Source organism: Ovis canadensis, chromosome 17 (genome assembly GCF_042477335.2).
Source record: "Ovis canadensis isolate MfBH-ARS-UI-01 breed Bighorn chromosome 17, ARS-UI_OviCan_v2, whole genome shotgun sequence".
NCBI lineage: Eukaryota > Metazoa > Chordata > Mammalia > Artiodactyla > Bovidae > Ovis > Ovis canadensis.
The window spans coordinates 34,623,665-34,650,579 of NC_091261.1; positions in this window are offsets into that span (position 1 = coordinate 34,623,665).

The window sequence follows — 26,915 nt, forward strand, 5'->3', positions numbered from 1 at the left end:
AGAAGTGACTAAAATTCTAATTAATTGGTTTGCCTAACAGTCTATTATAGAAGGAATGTTGAACTAAGAACACACCCTTCAGAGAGAAAAAGGAAAAATGTCATCAAGATATTTTTCAGGCATAGAGTTGATGTATGTGGATGGCTGATCATATTAATATGTTAAAAAAAGACAGAAAAGGAATCAAAATGAACTGTGAGTGACTGGAAAGACCCTTAGATTAGCTATAAAACACAAATTAATAAAAAACAACAGGTTTGGAATAAATAATGATAATGAAAGTTTGGAAACTCAAGCTATTTGGGAAGGTTGTTTCAAACTGTCTTAAAATTTGACTTTCTTAAAAATCAGTAAAAATAAATTAAACATAGGAAGAATCAGAACTGAATAAAATGCTTATCTCCTTTTAAGCACTAAATCTCACAGTAATAGAAGATTCTTCGAGGACAAGCACAATACTCTACCCCTTGGTACCACAAACTTGAGTTCACAATACACTAAGAATCCTTATGAATACTCTCAAATCTGGGAAGAAGCAAACAGAATCATTTGTTTATCTTTTCTATTTGAGAAGGAAAAACATGTGATGGAGATGCCTCTCTCTGAACAAAGGTAAACCATCCAGGACTATTCTTAAACTGAGTAAATAATTGGGATCACATAAAAATTGTTTTCTTTGTTCCTGACACTGATGGGGAGTGAAGATTGGTGCAGTTGTTTTTAAAATTCTCAGAAGGGAGAGCATCCTGCATTTATTCTTGAATAGACTTCAGCTTTATCTGAAATCTTTAGTGAAGTGAAGTGAAAGTCGCTCAGTCGTGTCTGACTCTTTGCGACCCCATGGACTTGTCCATCGAATTCTCCAGGCCAAAATACTGGAGTGGGTAACCCTTCCCTTCTCTAAGGGATCTTCCAACCCAGGGATTGAACCCAGGTCTCCTACATTGCACGTGGATTCTTTACCAGCTGAGCCACAAGAGAAGCCCAATAACACTGGAGTGGTTAGACTATTCCTTCTCCAGGGGATCTTCCTGACCCAGGAATCAAACCAGGGTCTCCTGCATTGCAGGCAGATTCTTTACCTCCTGACCTATCAGGGAAATCTTTAGACTCAACTCCAATTTGTTCCTCATATCTATTCTAGGCCATACTCCGCTCTCACACTAGACCTCACCGGGGAAAGCAATACAATCTGTTCCCACATACAATGGCAAGGATGAGAAGAGTTCTCATGTAGTCATGAACGTAAACGTCAGTGTTGGGTAGAACTGGACAACAAAGTAAGCCTACAAAAATAGTAGCAAGCAATAAAGGAAATATTGCATACCAGTAAATGAAAAACAGACAAAATACAAAAAAGAAACACAGTATCCCAAAGTCTAAGAAGTCAGTTCAAGGAAGAAAAAAATCTTACCAAGGAAGAAAAAAAATCTTACAATTGCTTCTGTAAATAAGTCAGCATAATAAAAATATAATTTAGTAAAATAAGGGCTCAAACAGTAAATGATTAAACAACAGAAAGAGATAAAAATGATATTTCAGACCTGAGATGATGAGAATCAGTTCAGCTCAGTTGCTCAGTCATGTCTGGCTCTTTGTGACCCCATGAATCGCGGCCCACCAGGCCTCCCTGTCCTTCACCAACTCTCCGAGTTCACTCAAACTCACATCCATCGAGTAGGTGATGCCATCCAGCCGTCTCATCCTCTGTAGTCCCCTTCTCCTCCTGCCCCCAACCCCTCCCACAGTCAGAATCTTTTCCAGTGAGTCAATTCTTTGCATGAGGTGGCCAAAGTACTGGAGTTTCAGCTTTAGCATCATTCCTTCCAAAGAACACCCAGGGCTGATCTCCTTTAGAATAGACTGGTTGGATCTCCTTGCAGTCCAATGGACTCTCAAGAATCTTCTCCAACACCACAGTTCAAAAGCATCAATTCTGCGGCGCTCAGCTTTCTTCACAGTCCAACTCTCACATCCATACATGACTACTGGCAAAACCATAGCCTTGACTAGAAGGACCTTTGTTGGCAAAGTAATGTCTCTGCTTTTGAATATACTATCTAGGTTGTTCATCACTTTTCTTCCAAGGAGTAAGTGTCTTTTAATTCCATGGCTGCAGTCCCCATCTGCAGTGATTTTGGAGCACCCCAAAATAAAGCCTGACACTGTTTCTGCTGTTTCCCCATCTATTTCCCATGAAGTGATGGGACCAGATGCCATGATCTTTGTTTTCTGAATGTTGAGCTTTAAGCCAACTTTTTCACTCTCCTCTTTCACTCTCATCAAGAGGCTTTTTAGTTCCTCTTCACTTTCTGCCATAAGGGTGGTGTCATCTGCATATCTGGGGTTATTGATATTTCTCCCGGCAATCTTGATTCCAGCTTGTATTTCTTCCAATCCAGTGTTTCTCATCATGTACTCTGCATATAAGTTAAATAAGCAGGGTGACAATATACAGCCTTGATGTGCTTCTTTTCCAATTTGGATCCAGTCTGTTGTTCCATGTCCAGTTCTAACTGTTGCTTCCTGGCCTGCATACAGGTTTCTCAAGAGGCAGGTCAGGTGGTCTGGTATTCCCATCTCTTTCAGAATTTTCCACAGTTTATTGTGATCCACACAGTCAAAGGTTTTGGCATAATCAATAAAGCAGAAATAGATGTTTTTCTGGAACTCTCTTGCTTTTTCCATGATCCAGCAGATGTTGGCAATTTGATCTCTGGTTTCTCTGCCCTTTCTAAAACCAGCTTGAACATCAGGAAGTTCACGGTTCACGTATTGCTAAAGCCTGGCTTGGAGAATTGTATTACTTTACTAGTGTGTGAGATGAGTGCAATTGTGTGGTAGTTTGAGCATTCTTTGGCATTGCCTTTCTTTGAGATTGGAATGAAAACTTGACCTTTGATGAAGAATCAACACAGCACAAATTTGAAATTCACAGAAAGAACAAGAAAGAGACAATGTACCACTAAAAATCAAATCACTGTTATAGTGGGAAGGCTTAAGTTGATGGCATTTTGTTGTAAAAACTTAAAAAAAATTAAAACAAATAAAGGGAAATCATATTTTTAGAGTATAGAGATATAAAATAAAATGTATTTTGAGAAAATGAAAAAGGAATTGAATATCCAAAATTGTCCCATTTTCTAAGGAACTTAATAAAACTTATATATCGTTAAAATATGGGCATCCCAGGTGGCTCAGAGGTGAATAATCTGCCTGCCAATGCGGGAGACACTAGAGATGCTGGTTCAATCTCAGGGTCAGGAAGATTCTCTTGGAGGAGGAAATGGCAACCCACTCTGGTATTCTTACCTAGACAATCCCACGAACAGAGGAGCCAGACAGGCTACAGTCTATAGGGTTGCAAATAGTTGGACACAACTGAAGTGACTTAACACAGACACATACACACATACTACCATACAACCAAATTGTTTTTCAAAGATGGAAGAAAGAAAAAAATAATTTGGTAATACAAAGAGGAATAGCAAATTATTACAATAAGTGAAATCCATCGACTGGTTCTCTCTTTTTTAAAAAAAGAAGCAAAGAAACAATGAATGCCAAATGACAATAGAGGGATGTTTACAAAATCTAAGGGTAAGAGTGCCATAAGAAGTTTATTACCAGCACACTGGCCATCCAGGAATAGAATCAACAGACCTCTCAGCAGGGAATAAACTCAATAAATACAGGACACTTGAGCTCTTGGGGTGAAGTGGGAGATTACTCATTTGATCACTAAATTTAGACAAATAGAATATGAATTTAAATATTGAGGCAGGTAAAAGAGTAGTTGTGTTAAAATCTATGGTAAATTTTGAATCAGTAGAATTCTTTGCAGTGGTACTGCCTGTCTCTAATTTGTGTCATGCGATCTGGTCTGGTCTTTCACTTTCATTCTCTGCTTTTTTGGTAATGTTTGAAACTTTTATAATAAGTATACACCATTTTTACAAAACAACTGAGTAGGTTTGCTTTACATAGAAAAAATACCAACTATACCACATTGTTAGTAGAGATTAAATTAGGTGGTGGAAAAAATGGATATTGTTGTTTCCTGTACTTCTAAATTTAAGAACATCTAAAAACTTTTTAAAAAAAATTAGAAAACTTAGTGGAGGATATATTAAAGTTTGAGGTGCCTTTAAGATACCCAATGGGAGATACTTCTCAGGCATTGGGGAACAAGAACTGAGGTTAAGTTTTGAGATACAAATTTGCTAAGGGTTTGACTGGAAGTGATAAATGATGGCCAGAAAATGGAAATTATCTTAGAAAAGTATCAACAGAGTATCTTTGGGCAGAGACTGAGGACATTTAAGAAGCAGATACCAGAATAAAATCAGAAAATACCAGAAACCTTGCCCACTCACCCCTTTAGTTGGTGAATAGGCTGAAACCATGAGCAAAAAAGTGATAAAAGGCAACAGAAAAGAGTTTCTTTTCTAATGTCATTATGTTCCCTAGGTCAAGAAGATGTATTTCTAGTTTTCTAATTCACAGTATTTTGCCAGTGATTAGCCTAATCTACTGAAGTTCAACTGAGCTACTTTCTTTTTTGCAAACATTTTATCTTTCATTCACTGTATTAATTCTCTAGATCTCATTTCTACTGGATGAAATTCTTTGTGAAAATGACTAGATTTTCAAATTTAAGTCACAGCTCCCTTTTTTATTGCTTTTTTAGTCCCCACATCTGGAATTTCAGGTTGTGCCCATGAATTCAATCACATACTGTTGTACTGGGTCCTCAGCAAATCTATTCAATTCCTTCTCAATACAGTTCCCAGCAGGGAATTAACAGAACAGGAGGAAGAGGGATTTTTTCAGTTTATTTTCCCCAAAGAAAATACAATCCCTATTGTGGTTGACTAATTGTTATACATAAATTTATTTTTTATTCTACAGCTCATTTGTACTTTAATCAACATATCTCTGTTTCTGTTATCTAAGCATGATGATATGTCATAATTTCATTCGTTATTTTACAAAGAAAATTTAATAATTTTGCATATCACTTTGTGCTCAGTAACTCATCATGTCCAACTCTTTGAGACCTCAGGAATGTAGCCCATCAGGCTCCTCTGTCCATGGAATTTTTCAGGCAGGAATCCCAGAGTGGGTTGCCATTTCCTACTCCAGGGGATCTTCCTGACCCAGGGATTGAACCTGAATCCCCTGCTTCTACACTGGTAGGCCCACTATTTACTACTGCACCACCTGAGAAGCCAAGGTCATCATCACCTATCTATGGTTTCTTTTAATAAAATCATAAAAGTGGGAAGGTATAATATTAAGCATTACTTCATCATTTTGGAATGTTAAAATGACATATGCACACATTTTTTAAAGTTATACATAATAAATAGATAAACTGTAATTTCTAAAAAGTATTTTAAAAATTAACCCCATTGAAATTTTGATTTATGAATATAATCTTAAATGCAGGGCATCAAGAAACTTAAATAAATATGTACTCTATGATGGTCAGCCACATAGAAGGTATATGTTCTTTCAAGTTTAAAGTACCTCTCCTAAGAACTGGGCTAATAGATGATTCTTTATTTTAGTTCAACTGGAATAAAGTGATAGCAGTACTATATAATACAAAAAAGTTATAGCCCAAAGGCCAAGCAACAAAGAATATAATAACTATTGAAAAGAATCCAAAAGTTAATAGATAAAATTTTAGCTAGTATCTAGTTTTATATAAGTGTAAGATTATGATATAGAAAATTTATTCTGTTAAAAGTGTCTTACTACAAAGCGAAGAAACTAAAAAGTAACAGAGTATGTTAGAGATCTAGTTAAGTGCCCTCTTTTTACAAATTAGAGACTGAAACTCAATCTTAATAATTAACTTGTCTAAGACACATCTCAGTGGTAGAACAGGACTGCTTCCTGAGGCTGACTTCTATTCTGGGCCCTTGTTTACCATATCCATGTTTTTACATTTTATGAATTAATCATATTATTTATTCATTATATTTTTACTTTAAATTTGGAAAATTAACAAGAAATGAAATTTTTTCTGCCCAACAATTCTCTAGCTTTTTCTCAAAAATGAGCATTATAAGAACAGAATGCAGTTCATAACATTAAAACACTTGTATAGGTTCACTAAGGAAAGAACTTTACACAGGAAAAAGTTTAATTTACATATAATTTGGTTTGGCCAAAGAAAAGCTTACATAAAAATCACAACTTTAAAACCTCTTTAATCTATATCATATCATTTTATTTTGGAATTATGTATCATGTATGACATACTAGCTTTTTTTTTTTTAATTTACTTTTTAATTGAAGGAAAATTGATTTACAGAATTTTGTTGTTTTCTGTCAAACCTCAACATGAATCAGCCATAGGTATCCGTATATACCCTCCCTTTGAACCTCCCATTTCGCACCCTATCCCACCACTCTAGATTGATACAGAACCCGTTTGAATTTCCTGAGCCATACAGCAAATTCCCATTGGCTATCTAGTTTACATGTGGTAATGTAGGTTTCTATATTACTCTTTCCACACATCTCACCCTCTCTTCCCCTCTCTCCATGTCCATAAGTCTACTAGCTTTGAAATAATATATTTTATTATTCAAGTTCTTATACAACAAGTTACTGTTTGCAACTGACCTTTATGTTAGAATCAATTTGTCTTAATGTTTTCAAAATCAAACAATTCTTAATATCTTTTATTGGGAAAATAATGCTAAACTACAGGCTTCAACTGTAGAGAATGAGATTTTTTTTAAATTTTTTATTTTTACTTTATTTTACTTTACAGTACTGTATTGGTTTTGCCATACATTGACATGAATCCACCACGTGTGTACATGTATTCCCAAACATGAACCCCCCTCCCACTTCCCTCCCCATAACATCTCTCTGGGTCATCCCCGTACACCAGTCCCAAGCATGCTGTATCCTGCATTGTACATAGACTGGCGATTCATTTCTTACATGATAGTATACATGTTTCAATGTCATTCTCCCAAATCATCCCACCCTCTCCTTCTCCCTCTGAGTCCAAAAGTCTGCTCTACACATCTGTGTCTCTTTTGCTGTCTTGCATAGATTTAAACTCACGCTGTTCCTTAGATACTTATTATACTTATATACTTATATACTTATACTTATTATACTTAGATACTTATTATTAAAATCAGATGCCTATAAGAAAAAAAATTCTCTTTTAATATGTGAAAACTCTTACAAACTGACTTCTATGTTAAAATTTTAGTAATTTTTAACTGTTAAAATTATTTATCAAATATGTATAATGATTTAAATAGGCAAAGCAGTTTTATTCTTTCAGAATAGTATTTATTTGTTGAGAATAGCACTTCATTTTCATTAACAAACACATAGTTTTTTTAAAAAAATTCACTTTGACAGTCTTAATAAAAGTACAAATAATAATTACACTGAGATCTCTGAATTATCAATGACCAGGGCCCCAAACCCCATCATCAACCTTGGCAGAGGAGGCCTTCAGGGTCTGTAACTACCAAGATGATGGAGGAGGCCAATAAGAATAAGAGACTAAAAAAGAAAATGCAACTCTTGGCTGTTCTGATTCAGCCACCACCTTGAGGAGACCTTAAAGGACTGAGAAAGCTGGACAGACCCCCAAGAAGCCTCCTGGGCCCGAACCAACATGCTTTTGTCAGAAAGGGAGACACTGGAAGGGGGAATGTCCTGAGCGCCTTCCTAGGGGACACACAAAGACAACCATGACCAGCTTCAGTTCTTTGTGAATAAGTTGGATGAGAGAGCCCACACACTGACTGATGGGGCCCAAGTGGCTGCCTAGATCTAGATCCCACTTGATCCATTTTCAATACCCTAGTGGAGCCTTAGGTCACCCTTGATGTAGCAGGTAAAACTGAATTTCTTGTAGACACTGGAGCTGCCTGTTCTGCTTTGACTTGGCCAGCTGGTCCCCTCTCCATTTGTGGTCCATACTGTGACAGGAGTTGGTGGACAGCCAAATGGAGGGCGACTTAATCTCTCCTTGGCTTCCCAGATGGCACAGTGTTAAAGAATCTGCCTGCAATGCAGGAGACTCGGGTTCAAACCCTGGGTCAGGAAGATCCCCTGGAGAAAGAAATGACAACCCACTCCAATATTCTTGCCTGGAAAACCTTGGACAGAGGAACCTGGTGGACTACAGTTCATTGGGTAGCAAAGAGTCAGCCACGATGGAGCACATCAGCACAATCCCAGCAAAAAGAAAGTCTAAAAACTTTAAGGGGAAAAACGTACTGCAATTTGGAATTCTCATATGAAAGTAAACAGAGGTATCATTGGTATGATCAGAAATTCAGTAAAACATCTAAATGCATCTGCCTTGAAATCTGTTTAATCTGACAGAAAACAGTACTAAATTTTCAGAAGGACAGCAATTTTTAGTGTCATATAGAGATACAGACCATTAATCTGGTAGTAAAGAATCATGACATATTCAAAAGGACTGTGATTCGTGAGACTGTCAGCTCTACCAGCTGAAGCTAAGAGCTAAAATCCATACTTTGCAGAACGTGACATTAGTACTTAGGCTGTGAGACCCACTGGTCATAGGTAGGAAATAGATGCGGAGGCTCAAGTTGGAGTCTTATTTGAGGCCTGGGATCTTACCTGAATTCAACCCCCAAACCAACTTCATTTTAGGAAAATTATTTTAGTATTTACTTTGAATAACTTGTTATCCATGGGAAAAGGTTGTGCTTGCATGATACGGGGCTGAAAATTTGTGATTGTCATATTGTTTTGTCTTTCTCTCTCTCTCTATTCTGTCTCTGTGTGTGATTTAATGTCATAATTAAACATTTTTTAGATGAATGATTTCATCATTTGTCTGTTAATTTTAAATTCTATGATTATTTATTTTGGGGAAGCAATATCCAAGATTGACTTATTAAAGTATATTTTAAAAACATATTTTGGACATGACTAGCAGAAGTTAGCAATGATATTATATGTGTATATATATATATGTACTAATTTTCAAAATGGCATCTATATTTGAATTTTAATAAAAACATTTTGGTTGCTGATATATCAACATCATTCTTGGATTTTTTTTTTTTTACTTCACATAATAATGACCTCTTATTTTTCATTCTTTATGCTGCATGACATATGGAATCCCTAACCAGGGATCAAACCTATGTCCCCTGTAGTGGAAGCACAGAATCTTAACCACTAAAACGATAGGGAAATCCCTAATAACAGCCTCTTAAATTGTTCAACCATAGCCACAAACTACAATAGCCATGTATAGTAACTTAAGTCAGGCCACCAGTTTATAACAAAAATGCACATCCAATAATTTTGGATATAAATGTCAATAAAAAATATAATTCACACTTCCCTTTATGAGGAAGATATTGTTAATTTTCAAAGGAAAAATAGGTAGCAGGCAAACAACCACACAAAATCAGAGTGAGTAACCAGATTCAAATATAAAACTGTATTTTTCTATCAAGGTTTTATTTTTATTAACTGTTCTCCATTTTTGCAGAAAAAACATGCATTCCGACTCTATCTGTGAATATATTATGATTGTGCAATATTTTTTTCAAAACCCTTGTTTCTATGCTCAGGAATATACTTTAATACTTTAGGGTTAGTGGGTCATGTTCTTTCATTTTTATACTACCATTTCCTATATGCACAAAAAAGAAATGACTTGTATGATTTTCAACAACACAAATTAGATTAAAACAGAGGTGATACAATATGGGTTATTTGAAATGTTTTTAATACTTTGTGCCCCTGGGAAAAATAAAAGTAGCCCTTCACCTTCAGCAGCTACTGTAGCACAATCAGTTAGATGTTGGTGTTGTGAGGAGACAGTTAGGTCTCATGGTTAGGTCTTGCTGTTCACTTCAGATAAGTGAATTGTACAAAATAACAGGATCATGCAAGCCCATTCTGTGAATATGCTGGATTGAGGCAAAGTAAGATCACTCTGTAACTATGACTGAATTTAGACAAAAGAACATTGTCTAAACTTCAAATATAACCAAAAATCTCTTTTTCTTGGATGAGTGACTGCTGCTTCTGCACTTATTACAGCTTCAGCTTCACTACATGTCTTACATTAGATAAAATTTATTAAAATAGGCTACTGTAGAATTCCCTTTGCTCCCTGACTGCATGAAATCCAGGGCAAAGCATCACCTCTTTGAAATATCTCCCCAAATCACTAACATAAGGTTGAATCATTCACTTCTTTTTAAATACTTTCATACTGAGACATTACATGATTCTCATCCGTGCACTCTCTTCTGCATTGCAACAAGTCAAAAAGCTCAACATTTGTCAATTACAGGTGTGTTTCTGGTAGTGTAGCTGGAGGCCACTGACACCTCTTCTGGATTTTTTTTTTTTTAAAGAACTATCAGATAGCAAGTATGCTTACATCTGATATTTTTTCAATGTCTTTCTCTTAAGCTTTCTAGAAAATGAAATTTTGTATTTCAACTAAATTGAACATTTACATCGTTTTGGTCAGGCCTTCTCCATAAGTCAAAAGATACCAGTATAAATTCTCTTTCTCTCTGGGCAGTGTGTGGCTTTTTAATATTAACATATATAACAGGAATTTGTATACAGCTTTTCTTCATTACTCATGAATTCCATATTTTTTGTCTACTATAAATTTTTTTTTCAATTCTCATACCATACTTGTGGCATTCTATGAATATATGTGGACAGGTGCAGAGTGGTAAAACATTTGAGTTGATTCACAGGCATGTACCCACCTTGGAACAAATTATTATTGTTTCAACTGTACTGTAAAGAAATGTCTTTTTGGTGGACTATTTTGTGCCGTATTTTGTGTGTGTGTGTGTTTTGTCTGTGACTTTGCTATTTGTAATGATATCCAAGCATATTGTTGAAGTACTGTATTCTGTTCTTAAGTCAAAGATGACTATGATGCACCTTATGGAAAAAATATGTGTGTTGGATAATCTTTGTTCAGGCATGAGTTACAGTGCTGTGAACTCTACAGTTTAATGACAGTATATCAACAATCTGTATTAAATAAGATACTTTTACAAAGAAACATTAACTAAGGAGTATAAGGCCTATCCTGGAGAATAGGTCCTGAAAGCAACTCAGGCATTTAATTAAAACCCTTTAGAAACTGTGTCTGAAGAAAATCGTAACTGTAAATAGACTAATATTTACACAGTTTTAAACTTAGCTTTGAATGATCTGTCTCTGGATCAATATAATCTTCTCCTACTGTAAGTACAGATATGGAAAAAAAAATTTACTATGGAGAAAGATAAAATGACTCAGTTTCTGAAGTTCATCATTAAAATGTTTGGACTGTGCGAGAGGGAGAGGGTGGAATGATTTCGGAGAACGGCATTGAAACAGGTATAATATCATATATGAAACGACTCACCAGTCCAGGTTTGATGCATGATACTGGATGCTCGGGGCTGGTGCACTGGGATGACCCAGAGGGGTGGTACGGGGAGGGAGGAAGGAAGGAGGGGGGTTCAGGATGGGGAACACAGGTACACCCATGGCAGATTCATGTTGATGTATGGCAAAACCAATACAATATTTTAAAGTAATTAACCTCCAATTAAAATAAGTAAATTTATATTAAAAATAAATAAAATTAAAATTAAAAATGGAAAAAAATAAAAAAATAAAATGTTCAGCATTCAATAAAAAAATTACAAATAACGACAAAAGGTATGAATTGAGGGAAAAAGGAAGTTGAGGGAAAAATAAAATCAGATAGTGCAAACAGTGTCACAGGTGATCCAGATATTAGTTATCAGACACGGACTGACTAATGATACAGAGTACATATTAATTATGAATAACTTCAAGAAACTAATGATACAAGTGAGAATTAATTAAAGAATTGAAGTTTATAAAGAATTGTCATATAGGATGCTAGAAATTATTGAGATAAAATGGTTGAAAGTAGGGCTATAGAAAATATAAAGAATAAAACACAGAGAAAAGTCATTGGAATAAAGTGCAAAAAAAGAATATGAAACATCAGAATTGATTAAAAAAAACAAATCTTCAAAATAAATGTAAGTGGGGTCCTTGAAGGAGAGAGGAGACAAATATTTTGAACAAAATCTTCCCAAAATTAAAATGACGAAATGCATCTCTGCCCAGACTCTTGAAGCCCTACTGATTATAAAAAGAATAAATACAAAGAGATCACACCTAAGCACATTACTGTAAAACAGTTCAAAAGCAGTGTTAGAGGGAAACATTCAGAGCAGCCCAAAGGAAATACAAAAGACATATGACTTCAAAGATACAAACACTAGACTGATAACTGATTTGACTATAGAAATGATAAAGGAAAGAAAATAATAAAATGACATGTTTAAAATTCTGGAAGAAAATATGTGCCAACATAGAAGTCTATCACTGTAAAAGCAGCCTTGAAAAATGAAAAAGATGCTTTCAAACAAACAAAAAGCAACAACAACAAAAATTTCTCACCAGTAGCCCTGAATTAAATCATTTACTTTGTAAGGCATGAATAAAATGATTTCTGATGAACACACTACAAAAGGAAATAATAAAGACCACTACAAAGAATAAATAAACTATTAAATCCAAATGAATATTAACTGTTTATGATATTAATAATAACTTAAACACAGTATTAAGATAGATACAAAAAATCACGGATATTGGAGACACATTCAAATTAAAGCCACCGTGATGCAATACCACCGCAGCTCATTACAATGGCTGAAATGAAAGAAGAAAGAAAGAGAGAGAGAGGTGAAGGAAGAAAAGAAAAAAGGAAGGAAAGAAAAAAGCAATAGTAAGTGGTGAGGTGGATCTGGCACATAATGTTGCTTGAATAGAAACTGGTAATTAGTTATCATGCTTGCACTCAGTCACTAAGTCATGTTTTACTCTGTTGCTACCCCATGGACTGTAGTCCACTAGGCTCCTCTTCCATGGGATTTCATCAGAAAGAATACTGGAGTGGGTTGTCGTTTCCTTCTCCCGGGCATATTCCTGACCCAGGGGTTGAATCTGTGTTTCCTGTTCTCCTGCATTGGCAGGCAGGTTCTTTACCACTGAGTCACTTTGAAAGCCCCAATTGGTGATACTACTTTGGAAAAATGTTTGTCAGTATTAATTGATACTGGAGCTTACATATACCCTATGTTGTAGGAATCCTATCCCAAGATATAATAATGAGAGAAATGCATAAGCAACAATGAACACTTACTTACATAATACTTCTTTAAAACTAGTTACTGTAGCTCCCAAATATAATGAATATTGAAAGAATTGAACCACAAGAGCATACTGTATGACATTCTTTAAATGATATTTTAAAGTACATAAAAGGAAATCTAATCTCTGGTGATATTAATTAGAATAGTGTATATATTCGTGGGTGCATAACGGGAGGGAGCGAACACATGGGTAGTTTCTAGTATATAGCGATGTCTATTATTTTGATTGGGGTGATGCTTCCTGGGTGTTTTTACAAGATATAAGTCACTGATCTATAAAAGCAAGATTTGTTTTGTAATGTCTTTTCTTCATTATACTTTGACATAAAAATGTTTGATATAATTATTATTTTTTTTATTAATCTTTTGGATATTAACCCAGCCCCAAGTTTTTTTTTTTTTTGTTTTGTTTTTTTTTTTTTAATTTTAAAATCTTTAATTCTTACATGCGTTCCCAAACATGACCCCCCCTCCCACCTCCCTCCCCACAACATCTCTCTGGGTCATCCCCATGTACCAGCCCCAAGCATGCTGCACCCTACGTCAGACATGGACTGGCGATTCAATTCTTACATGATAGTATACATGTTAGAATTCCCATTCTCCCAAATCATCCCACCCTCTCCCTCTCCCTCTGAGACCAAAAGTCCGTTATACCCATCTGTGTCTTTTTTCCTGACTTGCATACAGGGTCGTCATTGCCATCTTCCTAAATTCCATATATATGTGTTAGTATACTGTATTGGTGTTTTTCTTTCTGGCTTACTTCACTCTGTATAATTGGCTCCAGTTTCATCCATCTCATCAGAACTGATTCAAATGAATTCTTTTTAACGGCTGAGTAATACTCCATTGTGTATATGTACCACAGCTTTCTTATCCATTCATCTGCTGATGGACATCTAGGTTGTTTCCATGTCCTGGCTATTATAAACAGTGCTGCGATGAACATTGGGGTACATGTGTCTCTTTCAATTCTGGTTTCCTCGGTGTGTATGCCCAGCAGTGGGATTGCTGGGTCATAAGGGAGTTCTATTTGCAATTTTTTAAGGAATCTCCACACTGTTCTCCATAGTGGCTGTACTAGTTTGCATTCCCACCAACAGTGTAGGAGGGTTCCCTTTTCTCCACACCCTCTCCAGCATTTATTGCTTGCAGATTTTTGGATCGCAGCCATTCTGACTGGTGTGAAGTGGTACCTCATTGTGGTTTTGATTTGCATTTCTCTAATAATGAGTGATGTTGAGCATCTTTTCATGTGTTTGTTAGCCATCCGTATGTCTTCTTTGGAGAAATGTCTATTTAGTTCTTTGGCCCATTTTTTGATTGGGTCGTTTATTTTTCTGGAGTTGAGCTGCATAAGTTGGTTGTATATTTTTGAGATTAGTTGTTTGTCAGTTGCTTCATTTGCTATTATTTTCTCCCATTCAGAAGGCTGTCTTTTCACCTTGCTTATATTTTCCTTTGTTGTGCAGAAGCTTTTAATTTTAATTAGATCCCATTTGTTTATTTTTGCTTTTATTTCCAGAATTCTGGGAGGTGGATCATAGAGGATCCTGCTGTGATTTATTTCTGAGAGTGTTTTGCCTATGTTCTCCTCTAGGAGTTTTATAGTTTCTGATCTTACATTTAGATCTTTAATCCATTTTGAGTTTATTTTTGTGTACGGTGTTAGAAAGTGATCTAGTTTCATTCTTTTACAAGTGGTTGACCAGTTTTCCCAGCACCACTTGTTAAAGAGATTGTCTTTACTCCATTGTATATTCTTGCCTCCTTTGTCAAAGATAAGGTGTCCATATGTGTGTGGATTTATCTCTGGGCTTTCTATTTTGTTCCATTGATCTATATGTCTGTCTTTGTGCCAGTACCATACTGTCTTGATGACTGTGGCTTTGTAGTAGAGCCTGAAGTCAGGCAAGTTGATTCCTCCCGTTCCATTCTTCTTTCTCAAGATTGCTTTGGCTATTCGAGGCTTTTTGTATTTCCATACAAATCTTGAAATTATTTGTTCTAGTTCTGTGAAAAATGTGGCTGGTAGCTTGACAGGGATTGCATTGAATTTGTAAATTGCTTTGGGTAGTATACTCATTTTCACTATATTGATTCTTCCGATCCATGAACATGGTATATTTCTCCATCTATTAGTGTCCTCTTTGATTTCTTTCATCAGTGTTTTATAGTTTTCTATATATAGGTCTTTAGTTTCTTTAGGTAGATATATTCCTAAGTATTTTATTCTTTTCGTTGCAATGGTAAATGGAATTGTTTTCTTAATTTCTTTTTCTACTTTCTCATTATTCGTGTATAGGAATGCAAGGGATTTCTGTGTGTTGATTTTATATCCTGCAACTTTACTATATTCATTGATGATCTCTAGTAATTTTCTGGTGGAGTCTTTAGGGTTTTCCATGTAGAGGATCATGTCATCTGCAAACAGTGATAGTTTTACTTCTTCTTTTCCAATTTGGATTCCTTTTATTTCTTTTTCTGCTCTGATTGCTGTGGCCAAAACTTCCAGAACTATGTTGAATAGTAGCGGTGAAAGTGGACACCCTTGTCTTGTTCCTGACTTTAAGGGAAATGCTTTCAATTTTTCACCATTGAGGATAATGTTTGCTATGGGTTTGTCATATATAGCTTTTATTATGTTGAGGTATGTTCCTTCTATTCCTGCTTTCTGGAGAGTTTTTATCATAAATGGATGTTGAATTTTGTCAAAGGCCTTCTCTGCATCTATTGAGATAATCATATGGTTTTTATTTTTCAATTTGTTAATGTGGTGAATTACATTGATTGATTTGCGGATATTGAAGAATCCTTGCATCCCTGGGATAAAGCCCACTTGGTCATGGTGTATGATCTTTTTAATGTGTTGTTGGATTCTGATTGCTAGAATTTTGTTGAGGATTTTTGCATCTATGTTCATCAGTGATATTGGCCTGTAGTTTTCTTTTTTTGTGACATCTTTGTCAGGTTTTGGTATTAGGGTGATGGTGGCCTCATAGAATGAGTTTGGAAGTTTACCTTCCTCTGCAATTTTCTGGAAGAGTTTGAGGAGGATAGGTGTTAGCTCTTCTCGAAATTTTTGGTAGAATTCAGCTGTGAAGCCGTCTGGACCTGGGCTTTTGTTTGCTGGAAGATTTCTGATTACAGTTTCAATTTCCGTGCTTGTGATGGGTCTGTTAAGGTTTTCTATTTCTTCCTGGTTCAGTTTTGGAAAATTGTACTTTTCTAAGAATTGGTCCATTTCTTCCACGTTGTCCATTTTATTGGCATACAACTGCTGATAGTAGTCTCTTATGATCCTTTGTATTTCTGTGTTGTCAGTTGTGATCTCTCCATTTTCATTTCTAATTTTATTGATTTGATTTTTCTCTCTTTGCTTCTTGATGAGTCTGGCTAATGGTTTGTCAATTTTATTTATCCTTTCAAAGAACCAGCTTTTGGCTTTGTTGATTTTTGCTATGGTCTCTTTTGTTTCTTGTGCATTTATTTCTGCCCTAATTTTTAAGATTTCTTTCCTTCTACTAACTCTGGGGTTCTCCAGTTCTTCCTTTTCTAGTTGCTTTAGGTGTAGAGTTAGGTTATTTCTTTGACTTTTTTCTTGTTTCTTGAGGTATGCCTGTATTGCTATGAACTTTCCTCTTAGCACTGCTTTTATAGTGTCCCACAGGTTTTGGGTTGTTGTGTTTTCATTTTCATTAGTTTCTATGCATATTTTGATTTCTTTTTTGATTTCTTCTGTGATTTGTTGGTTTTTCAGAAGTGTGTTGTTCAACCTCCATATGTTGGAATTTTTAATAGTTTTTCTCCTGTAATTGAGATAAGGGACACATACAGACTGAAAGTGAAGGGCTGGAAAAAGATATACCACGCAAATAGAGACCAAAAGAAAGCAGGAGTGGCAATACTCATATCCGATAAAATAGACTTTAAAACAAAGGCTGTGAAAAGAGACAAAGAAGGCCACTACATAATAATCAAAGGAACAATCCAAGAAGAAGATATAACAATTATAAATATATATGCACCTAATATAGGAGCACTGCAATATGTAAGACAAATGCTAACAAGTATGAAAGGGGAAATCAACAATAACACAATAATAGTGGGAGACTTTAATACCCCACTCACACCTATGGACAGATCAACTAAACAGAAAATTAACAAAGAAACGCAAACTTTAAATGATACATTAGATCAGTTAGATCTAATTGATATCTACAGGACATTTCACCCCAAAACAATGAATTTCACCTTTTTTTCAAGTGCTCATGGAACCTTCTCCAGGATAGATCACATCCTGGGCCATAAATCTAAACTTGATAAATTCAAAAAAATCGAAATCATTCCAAGCATCTTTTCTGATATAATTAAACTAGTGTAATATTTTGAGTAAATCACCTATCCTGTATACCTGTTAAATCTTCTATTAAAAATAAACATTATTATCTTTTCCTTCTTGTAACCTTCCTTCCCATACTCCAAAGGCCGTTATTCTTTTGCTGGGAGAGAAATAACCAGGAATAATTATACTGTAAAAAGAATGCAGGAAAAATAACATATCTTTCTATTAATACTAAAAAATCATTAAAAATTATATTAATTTGTTTTCAGGAAACTCATGTTTTAAATGTATTCTTCCTTAAACAATAGGATTTACTGTATAGCACAGGGAACTATATTCACTATCTTAATGGCAAACTATAATGGAAAAGAATAAGCAAAGAATATAGATACGTACAATATACATACAACTGAGTCACTTTGCTGTATACCTGAAACTATCACAATATTGCAAATCAATTATACTTCAATAAAAAATAAAACAAAATTTGTCTTTAATTTGCTGTATAATATTGAGAAAATAATCAGTGTCACTTAAATTTAATTTTTAAAATACACTATGGTATTATCAAATTGAGCTTCCCTGGTAACTCAGCTGGTAAAGAATCTGCCTGCAATGCAGGAGACCCAGGCTCGATTCCTGGATTAGAAAGATCCCCTGGAGAATGAATGGATAGGCTACCTATTCCAGTATTCTTTCTTGGGCTTCCCTGATGGCTCAGACAGTAAAGAATCTGCCTGCAATGTGGGAAACCTGGGTTCAGTCCCTGGGTTGGGAAGATCTCCTGGCGGGGAGGGCATGGCAACCCACTCCAGTATTCTTGCCTGGAGAATCCCATGGCAGAGGAGCCTCGTGGGCTACAGTCCATGGAGTTGCAAAGAGTCAAACATGACTGAGCGACTAAGCAGAGCAGAGCATTATAAAATGACTCAGTTTTCCTGTTTTGGAATACATCAATATCTCGCCTGTGATTACATGATAATATTTATTTATGAAAATATGTCAAATGTTGTAACTATATATTTGAAAATCTGAGCATTTACTTCAAAGAAAAAAATTAGTCATCACATAGATTAATAATAGGATTTTCCTGGTGACTCAAGTGGTTAACAATCTGCCTGCAACACAGGAGACCCAGGTTTGATCCCTGGATCAGGAAGATCCCCTGGAGAAGGAAAGTGAAAGTGAAAGTCGTTAAGCCATGTCCAACTCTTTGCAACCCCATGGACTAGTCCGTGGAATTCTCCAGGCCAGAATACTGGAGTGGGTTGCCATTTTCTACTTCCCAGCCAGGGATCAAACCCAGGTCTCCCGCATTGCAGGTGGATTCTTTACCAGCTGAGCCACAAGGGAAGCCCAAGAATACTGGAGTGGTAGCCTATCCTTCTCCAGCAGATCTTCCCGACCCAGGAATCGAACTGGGATCTCCTGCGTTGCATGTGGATTCTTTACCAACTGAGCTATGAGGGAATGGCAACCCAATTCATTATTCTTACCTGGAGAATGCCATGGACAGAGGGGCCTAGTAGGCTACAGTCCATGGGGTCATGAAGAGTCAGACATGACTGAGCAACTAACCCTTTCACCCCTTCTCTCACATAGATTAATAATGTTAAGACACATTATTGATAATGGTAGATGCATTTATATCTAGTACCTCAATGGGAGGAATTTACAACATTTTAGAAAAAGATGCTGTAAAACAAGTTACTATTTTAATATTATTCTTGAGATACAAGCAGTTTTCTGTTTTTTAATTTTTTAAATTGAAAGATAATTGCTTTACAGAATTTTGTTGTTTTTTGTCAAATCTCAACATGAATCAGCCATAGGTATACATATATTCCCTCCCTTTTGAATCTCTCTCCCATCTCCCTCCCCATCTCACCCCCCTAGGTTGATACAGAGACCCTGTTTGAGTTTCCTGGGCCATACAGCAAATTCCTGTTGGCTATCTCTTTTACATATGGTAATGTAAGTTTCCATATTGCTCTTTCCATACATCTCACCCTCTGCTCCTCTCTCCCCAAGTCCATAAGTCTATTTTTTATGTCTGTTTCTTCATTGCTGACCTGTAAATAAATTTTTCAGTACCATTTTCCTAGATTCCTTATACGTGCATTAGAATACATTATTTATCTTTCTCTTTCTAACTCACTTCGCTCTGTATAATAGGTTCTAGGTTTATCCATCTCATTAGAACTGACTCAAATGTGTTCCTGTTTATGGCTGAGAAATATTCCCTTGTGTATATGTATAGAACTGTCTTTAACCATTTTGCCCCAGTCTACATTTAAACTTCATTTTTTAAAAAGCAGATGAAATGAAATGAAATGTTCATCTCTCAGTTTTATCCAACTTTGTGCGACCCCTTGGGCTGTAACCCACCAGTATCCTCTGTCCATGGGATTCTCCAGCAAGAATACTGGAGTGGGTTGCCATTTCCTTCTCTGGGGGATCTTCCTGACCCAGGTCTCCCATATTGCAGGTAGACTCTTTGGTGTCTGAGCTACCAGATGGTAATTGTCAATTACTAATTGAAAACTTGTCACTCTGTTGATGCAAACTAGGGAATACACTTTTCAAATGGAAGGTAGAAATGAAGGAAATAAAGAACAAAGAGAAGCCCTCTGTGAATTCTTAACACCTACAGATGGTATCAAGCTGCAGATAAACAAAATTTTGAAAGTATCAGCAACGAGGGAAAGTTGATTTTTTCACATGCTTGTTTGAAACTCTTGTTCAACAAGATAAAGTCAAAATTCTATCTGGCAATCTGTTTTCTCCTCAGTTCAGTTCAGTTCAGTCGCTCAGTCATGTCTGACTCTTTACGACCCCATGAATCGCGGCACGCCAGGCCTCCCTGTCCATCACCATCTCCTGGAGTTCACTCAAACTCACGTCCATTGAGTCAGTGATGCTATCCAGCCATCTCATCCTCTGTCATCCCCTTCTCCTCCTGCCCGCAATCCCTCCCAACATCAGAGTCTTTAACAATGAGTCAACTCTTCGCATGAGATGGCCAAACTACTGGAATTTCAGCTTTAGCATCATTCCTTCCAAAGAACACCCAGGGCTGATCTCCTTTAGAATGGACTGGTTGGATCTCCTTGCAGTCCAAAGGACTCTCAAGAGTCTTCTCCAATACCACAGTTCAAAAGCATTAATTCTTCGGCACTCAGCTTTCTTCACAGTACAAATCACATATACATACATGACCACAGAAAAAACCATAGCCTTGACTAGATGGACCTTTGCTGGAAAAGTAATGTCTCTGCTTTTGAATATGCTATCTAGGTTGGTCATAACTTTTCTTCCAAAGAGTAAGCGTCTTTTAATTTCAGGCTGCAGTCACCATCTGCAGTGATTTTGGAGCCCCCCAAAATAAAGTCTGACACTGTTTCCCAATCTATTTCCCATGAAGTGATGGGACCAGATGTCATGAACTTTGTTTTCTGAATGTAGAGCTTTAAGTCAACTTTTTCACTCTCCTCTTTCACTCTCATCAAGAGGCTTTTTAGTTCCTCTTCACTTTCTGCCATAAGGGTGGTATCATCTGCATATCTGAGGTTATTGATATTTCTCCTGGCAATCTTGATTCCAACTTGTGTTTCTTCCAGCCCAGCGTTTCTCATGATTTACTCTGCATAGAAGTTAAATAAGCTGGGTGACAATATACAGCCTAAATGTACTCCTTTTTCTATTTGGAACCAGTCTGTTGTTCCATGTCCAGTTCTAACTGTTGCTTCCTGTCCTGCATACAGATTTCTCAAGAGGCAGGTGAGGTGGTCTGGTATTCCCATCTCTTTCAGAATTTTCCACACTTTATTGTGATCTACACAGTCAAAGGCTTTGGCATAGTCAATAAAGCAGAAAGAAGTGTTTTTCTGGAACCCTCTTGCTTTTTCCATGATCCAGCGGATGTTGGCAATTTGATCTCTGGTTCCTCTGCCTTTTCTAAAACCAGCTTGAACATCAGGAAGTTCACGGTTCATGTATTGCTGAAGCCTGGTTTGGAGAATTTTGAGCATTACTTTACCAGCGTGTGAGATGAGTGCAATTGTGTGATAGTTGGAGCATTGTTTGGCATTGCCTTTCTTTGGGATTGGAATGAAAACTGATGTTTACCAGTCCTGTGGCCACTGCTGAGTTTTCCCAATTTGCTGTCATATTGAGTGCAGCACTTTCACAGCATCATCTTTCAGGATGTGAAATAGCTCAACTGGAATTCCATCACCTCCACTAGCTTTGTTTGTAGTGATGCTTTCTAAGGCCCACTTGACTTCACATTCCAGGATGTCTGGCTCTAGGTGAGTGATCATACCATCATGATTATCTTGATCATGAAGATCTTTTTTGCACAGTTCTTCTGTGTATTCTTGCCAGCTCTTAATATCTTCTGCTTCTGTTAGGTCCATACCATTTCTGTTCTTTTTTGAGCCCATCTTTGCATGAAATGTTCCCTTGGTTTCTCTAATTTTCTTGAAGAGATCTCTAGTCTTTCCCATTCTGTGGTTTTCCTGTTTCTTTGCATTGATCGTTGAGGAAGGCTTTCTTATCTCTTCTTACTATTCTTTGGAATTCTGCATTCAGATGCTTATACCTTTCCTTTCCTCCCTTGCTTTCACTTCTCTTGTTTTCACAGCTATTTGTAAGGCCTTCTCAGACAGCCATTTTGCTTTTTTTGCACTTCTTTTCCATGGGGATGGTCTTAATCCCTGTCTCCTGTACAATGTCATGAACCTCCATCCATAGTTCATCAGGCACTCTATCTATCAGATCTAGTCCCTTAAATCTATTTCTCATTTCCACTGTATAATCATCAGGGATTTGATTTAGGTCATACGTGAATGGTCTAGTGGTTTTCCCTAGTTTCTTCAGTTTCAGTCTGAAGGAGCTCATGATCTGAGCCACAATCGGCTCCCAGTCTTGTTTTTTGCTGACTGTATAGAGCTTGTCCATCTTTGGCTGCAAATAAGATCATCAATCTGATTTCTGATTTCTGTTGACCATCTGGTGATATCCATGTATAGAGTCTTCTCTTGTGTTGGAAGAGAGTGTTTGTTATGACCAGTGCGTTTTCCTGGCAAAATTCTATTAGCATTTGCCCTGCTTCATTCCGTATTCCAAGGCCAAATTTGCTTGTTACTCCAGGTGTTCTTGACTTTCTACTTTTGCATTCCAGTCCCCTATAATGAAAAGGACATCTTTTTTGGGTGTTAGTTCTAGAAGGTCTTGTAGGTCTTCATAGAACTGTTCAACTTCAGCTTCTTAAGCATTGCTGGTTAGAGCATAGACTTGGATTACTGTGATATTGAATGGTTTGCCTTGGAAATGAACAGAGATCATTCTGTCATTTTTTATGTTGCATCCAAGTACTGCATTTCAGACTCTTTTGTTGACCATGATGGCTACTCTATTTCTTCTAAGGGATTCCTGACTGCAGTTTTAGATATAATGGTCATCTGAGTTAAATTCCCCCATTCCAGTCCATTTTCATTCACTGATACCTAGAATGTCGACATTCACTCTTGCCATCTCCTGTTTGACTACGTTTGACTATTTCCAGTATTGCTTGATTCACGGACCTAACATTTGAGGTTCCTATGCAATAAGTTTTGTCCTAGACTGTTTCTAATTCCAGTCATGGTTTTTCAGTCTCATTGAAAATATCATGTAGGGAATTGTATTTTAAGGCAGTTAAGTTTTAATTTCTCCTTAGTCAAATAGATAGCCTATACAACCATGAAAATAGAGTGTGCTATCCTACATGGGTCCCAGAAGATATGAAAAGTTCAACTGTGATTACTAACAAATTGTTCTTTAATCTGCTTACAAACTAATGAGCATGACTGTCACCGTTTGATGGGTACTGGCAGAAGACAGGACACTATGACACTACTGATATAGAGACAGAGTACTTTATCACTCATGACAGAGTAAGCAGCAATCTCATCATGTTGGTGCTATAAACACAACCCTGGAACAGGTATTCCTGCTGTACCCTGGCAAGAATGTTCAGGAATGCTCAGAGGCCATAGCCTCCCAACAGTCCTCAGACATTCATAAACATAATACATTTAACTCTGTGGTTGTACTGTTTGCAATGTATTCTTATTTTAAATATTTTCTTTCTACTAGACTGTGAAAACAAGAGAAGAGTGCACTCCTTTTGTGACCTTAGCATCTATAGACATCAACATAAACTGAGTGTTTCCTCTGCTTCTCTACTGCTGCAAAATGAATCACCTCAGATAGCTTAAAACAGCAATAATTTCATTTACTTCCATGGTTTCTACTTGTCTTGGGGTTTCTGACTTGGGACCATCACAAGGTTTCAAACAGATGGCTGTTACAGCTGGAGCTCTGGGAGCTGGAAGAAGATTGTGGGTTATCTGAGTTGCTTTTGTTTTGTTTTTCATTTCATGGGGCACTGGGGGTTTTTCCTGTAGCCTCTCCTCAGGTGCTTTTGAGGTTTTTCAGAGCATGGTTGTTTCGAGGTAGGCAAACTCAGTGCTTCCAAAGGGGAATTTTCCTGAAAGTAATGCAGAGATATCTTTTCCCTCTGTTACAAGTCTTTTCCTCCAAGGTCAGTTGCCTACTCAGATATGTGGTGGAGAACATAGGATCCCCACCAATGGCTGAAGATTACATTTTCAGAAGACAAAATTAGATGAGAGAGTATTGTGGTCATCCTTGACATATACAAATGACCCTATTGTTTTACACATAATTGTTTAAGGAAGGAAAAGTAGAACATAGGAAAGGTGTCATATTGTGATTTATATTTGGTCTTTGTCACTATTTTGGGGACAAGATCCCTAAAACCCTTGGAATTTAAGTGGAAAAAGTGACAAAAGTGCCTAAATATTCATAAAAAATCTTTCTCAGCTGCACCCGAGTTTATATTAATCAGGTGACTTGGAAAACACCTAAGGATGGCTGGTTGCCAGGGGAACCAGACTTGTGATTAAAAGGTCAGAGCTTTCATTACTACCCCCTGGAGGTTGAATTGACCATCAATATCCAATGATTTAATCAATGGTACCTATGTAATAAAGCCTCCTTATAAATCCTAAAGGATAGAGTTTGAAGAACTTTCAGTTTTGTGAACCAGAACACTTCCATGTGCTACCATGCTGGGCTAAAATTCCACAGGGACAGAAGTTCCTTTGTTTGGGAACTCACCCTATGGATCTCTTCATCTGACTGCAGGTTTGTATCTTTTAATATCCTGTACAAACCAGTAATCTGGTGAGAAAATGGCATTTCTGAGTTTTGAGCCACACTGGCCACCTCATGCAAAGAGGTGACTCATTGGAAAAGACTCTGATGCTGGGAGGGATTGGGGGCAGGAGGAGAAGGGGACGACCGAGGATGAGATGGCTGGATGGCATCACGGACTCAATGGACGTGAGTCTGAGTGAACTCCGGGAGTTGGTGATGGACAGGGAGGCCTGGTGTGCTGCGATTCATGGGGTGGCAAAGAGTCAGACACGATTGAGTGACCGAACTGAAAAGCAAGTTAATAGAACTCAAGGAGGAGGTTGTGAAAACCTGGTGCTTAAATTCCTTTTGTCAAGGCACAAGTGACAACTGAACTTGCAACTGATAAGTGGAGGGCAGTCTTATAGGACTGAGTCCTCACCCTTGGAATCTGATGCTATCCCTGGGTTGATAGTGTCAGAACAGGGTTGAATTGTAGGACACCCAGCAGGTGTTGGAGAACTGGTTTGCCCCACCTGTGCACATTGGAATAATCTGGTATAGAATCTTTAGAAAGGAAGGAGAGACAACAGAGAGAGGGAAGAAAACTCCACTTAGAACAATAGCAGCAATCTAAAGATTACAGAAATATAATTACAGTAACAATGTGAAATTATAAAACAGATTTTTTTTAGATGCACGTACTTATTCATATTAAAAGTGCAATTGTCAGTTAAGTTTATATCAAATGAAAGAACTGCTAGAATTAAAGGTACAAAATAATATTGAAATCTGGATGATTTAAATACAGGAGAAAATGTGAATCTTCTAATTCTAAAATAAGTTCATACATCTTAACACCATTTTATGTTTTCTTTTAACCATTAGTAGCATAGTATTATTCTGTTCTGATTGAACTCTGATTGACATAATCTAGTAGTTTGAATAACTCAAAACAGCTGTTTCATAATGAGTACAGATATAATGATTGAAAGAAAATGAATACATAAATGAATAATTTAGATGGGTCCACACAATCTTGAATTTTGGTTCGTCAACAGAGATTTTTCTCCTTCACTAGAATGGATTTTAGTGATTCCAATTGCCTATTTCTGGAAGAAGAAGTTTGTGAATTTTCTAATATAGTTTTTGAGTCCTTGAAAAACATCAAAGTATTATAACTTAAAATAGGCACTGTCTATGTCTTATAGCATTGTTGATCAGGAGCTTTTTATTACTTTCCTTTTGACCTTTGCATCGTTTCTTGAAAAGTTGCTACTGTGGCAGGCTGATAGGCAATTTACTTACATGTAATGCAACTCTTCCACTTGGCCCTCTAATCCTGAACTTCTTTGAATGCTACCAGGAACTTCCCCAGTGGGTGTGAGTGACAGGTCTGCTGATAATGGAGGTCATGCCATGTAGAGATGATGTGTTTCTTTCTGCTTTGCAGTCCTTGGTGCAGCTTCTGCTTATTGATTGTTCTTTCTGTCTTTATTACTGAGTGGGGGACCCTCTGCAAATGAGGAGATAATAGTATCTTAGAGGTTTTTATGGCATTAAATTATGCTACAATTATGTCTGTTTTCCAAGTATATTTATTTTCTTGTGCAAGCAATTTCAAATAATTTAATCAGTTTCCCAAATGTACAATACATTTAAAAATCTAATCAGAGGATGGTATGATTTTATAGAAATATTTATTTACTTCTATAAAATATCAGTTTTCTCCTTTATCTTCAAGTCAATTTCATAGTCTCTCTATTCCCTGATGTGATAATACTTAGAAATATTCTGATTCAGATGTTCTTTCTTAGATGGAGTTTTGCTTTAAAGTACATCTTGGTATCACTATGTGATTCTTAAGGCAGCATTCTTCATGTAGTCACATGATATTCATCCTGACATTCTTGATAGTATTGGCTCTTTGATATTTCTATCTTCACCACCTGTTTTCCAGGCCAACTGAATATCCTTATTTCTGAAAGTTATAGTGCTATCTTCTGCATCAGGGAATTCAAGGAGGTCCTTCCCTTATTCCGGAAGAATTCTTTTTTTTTTTTTTAAGGGAGTTAATTATTTTTTACTATTTTATTTTT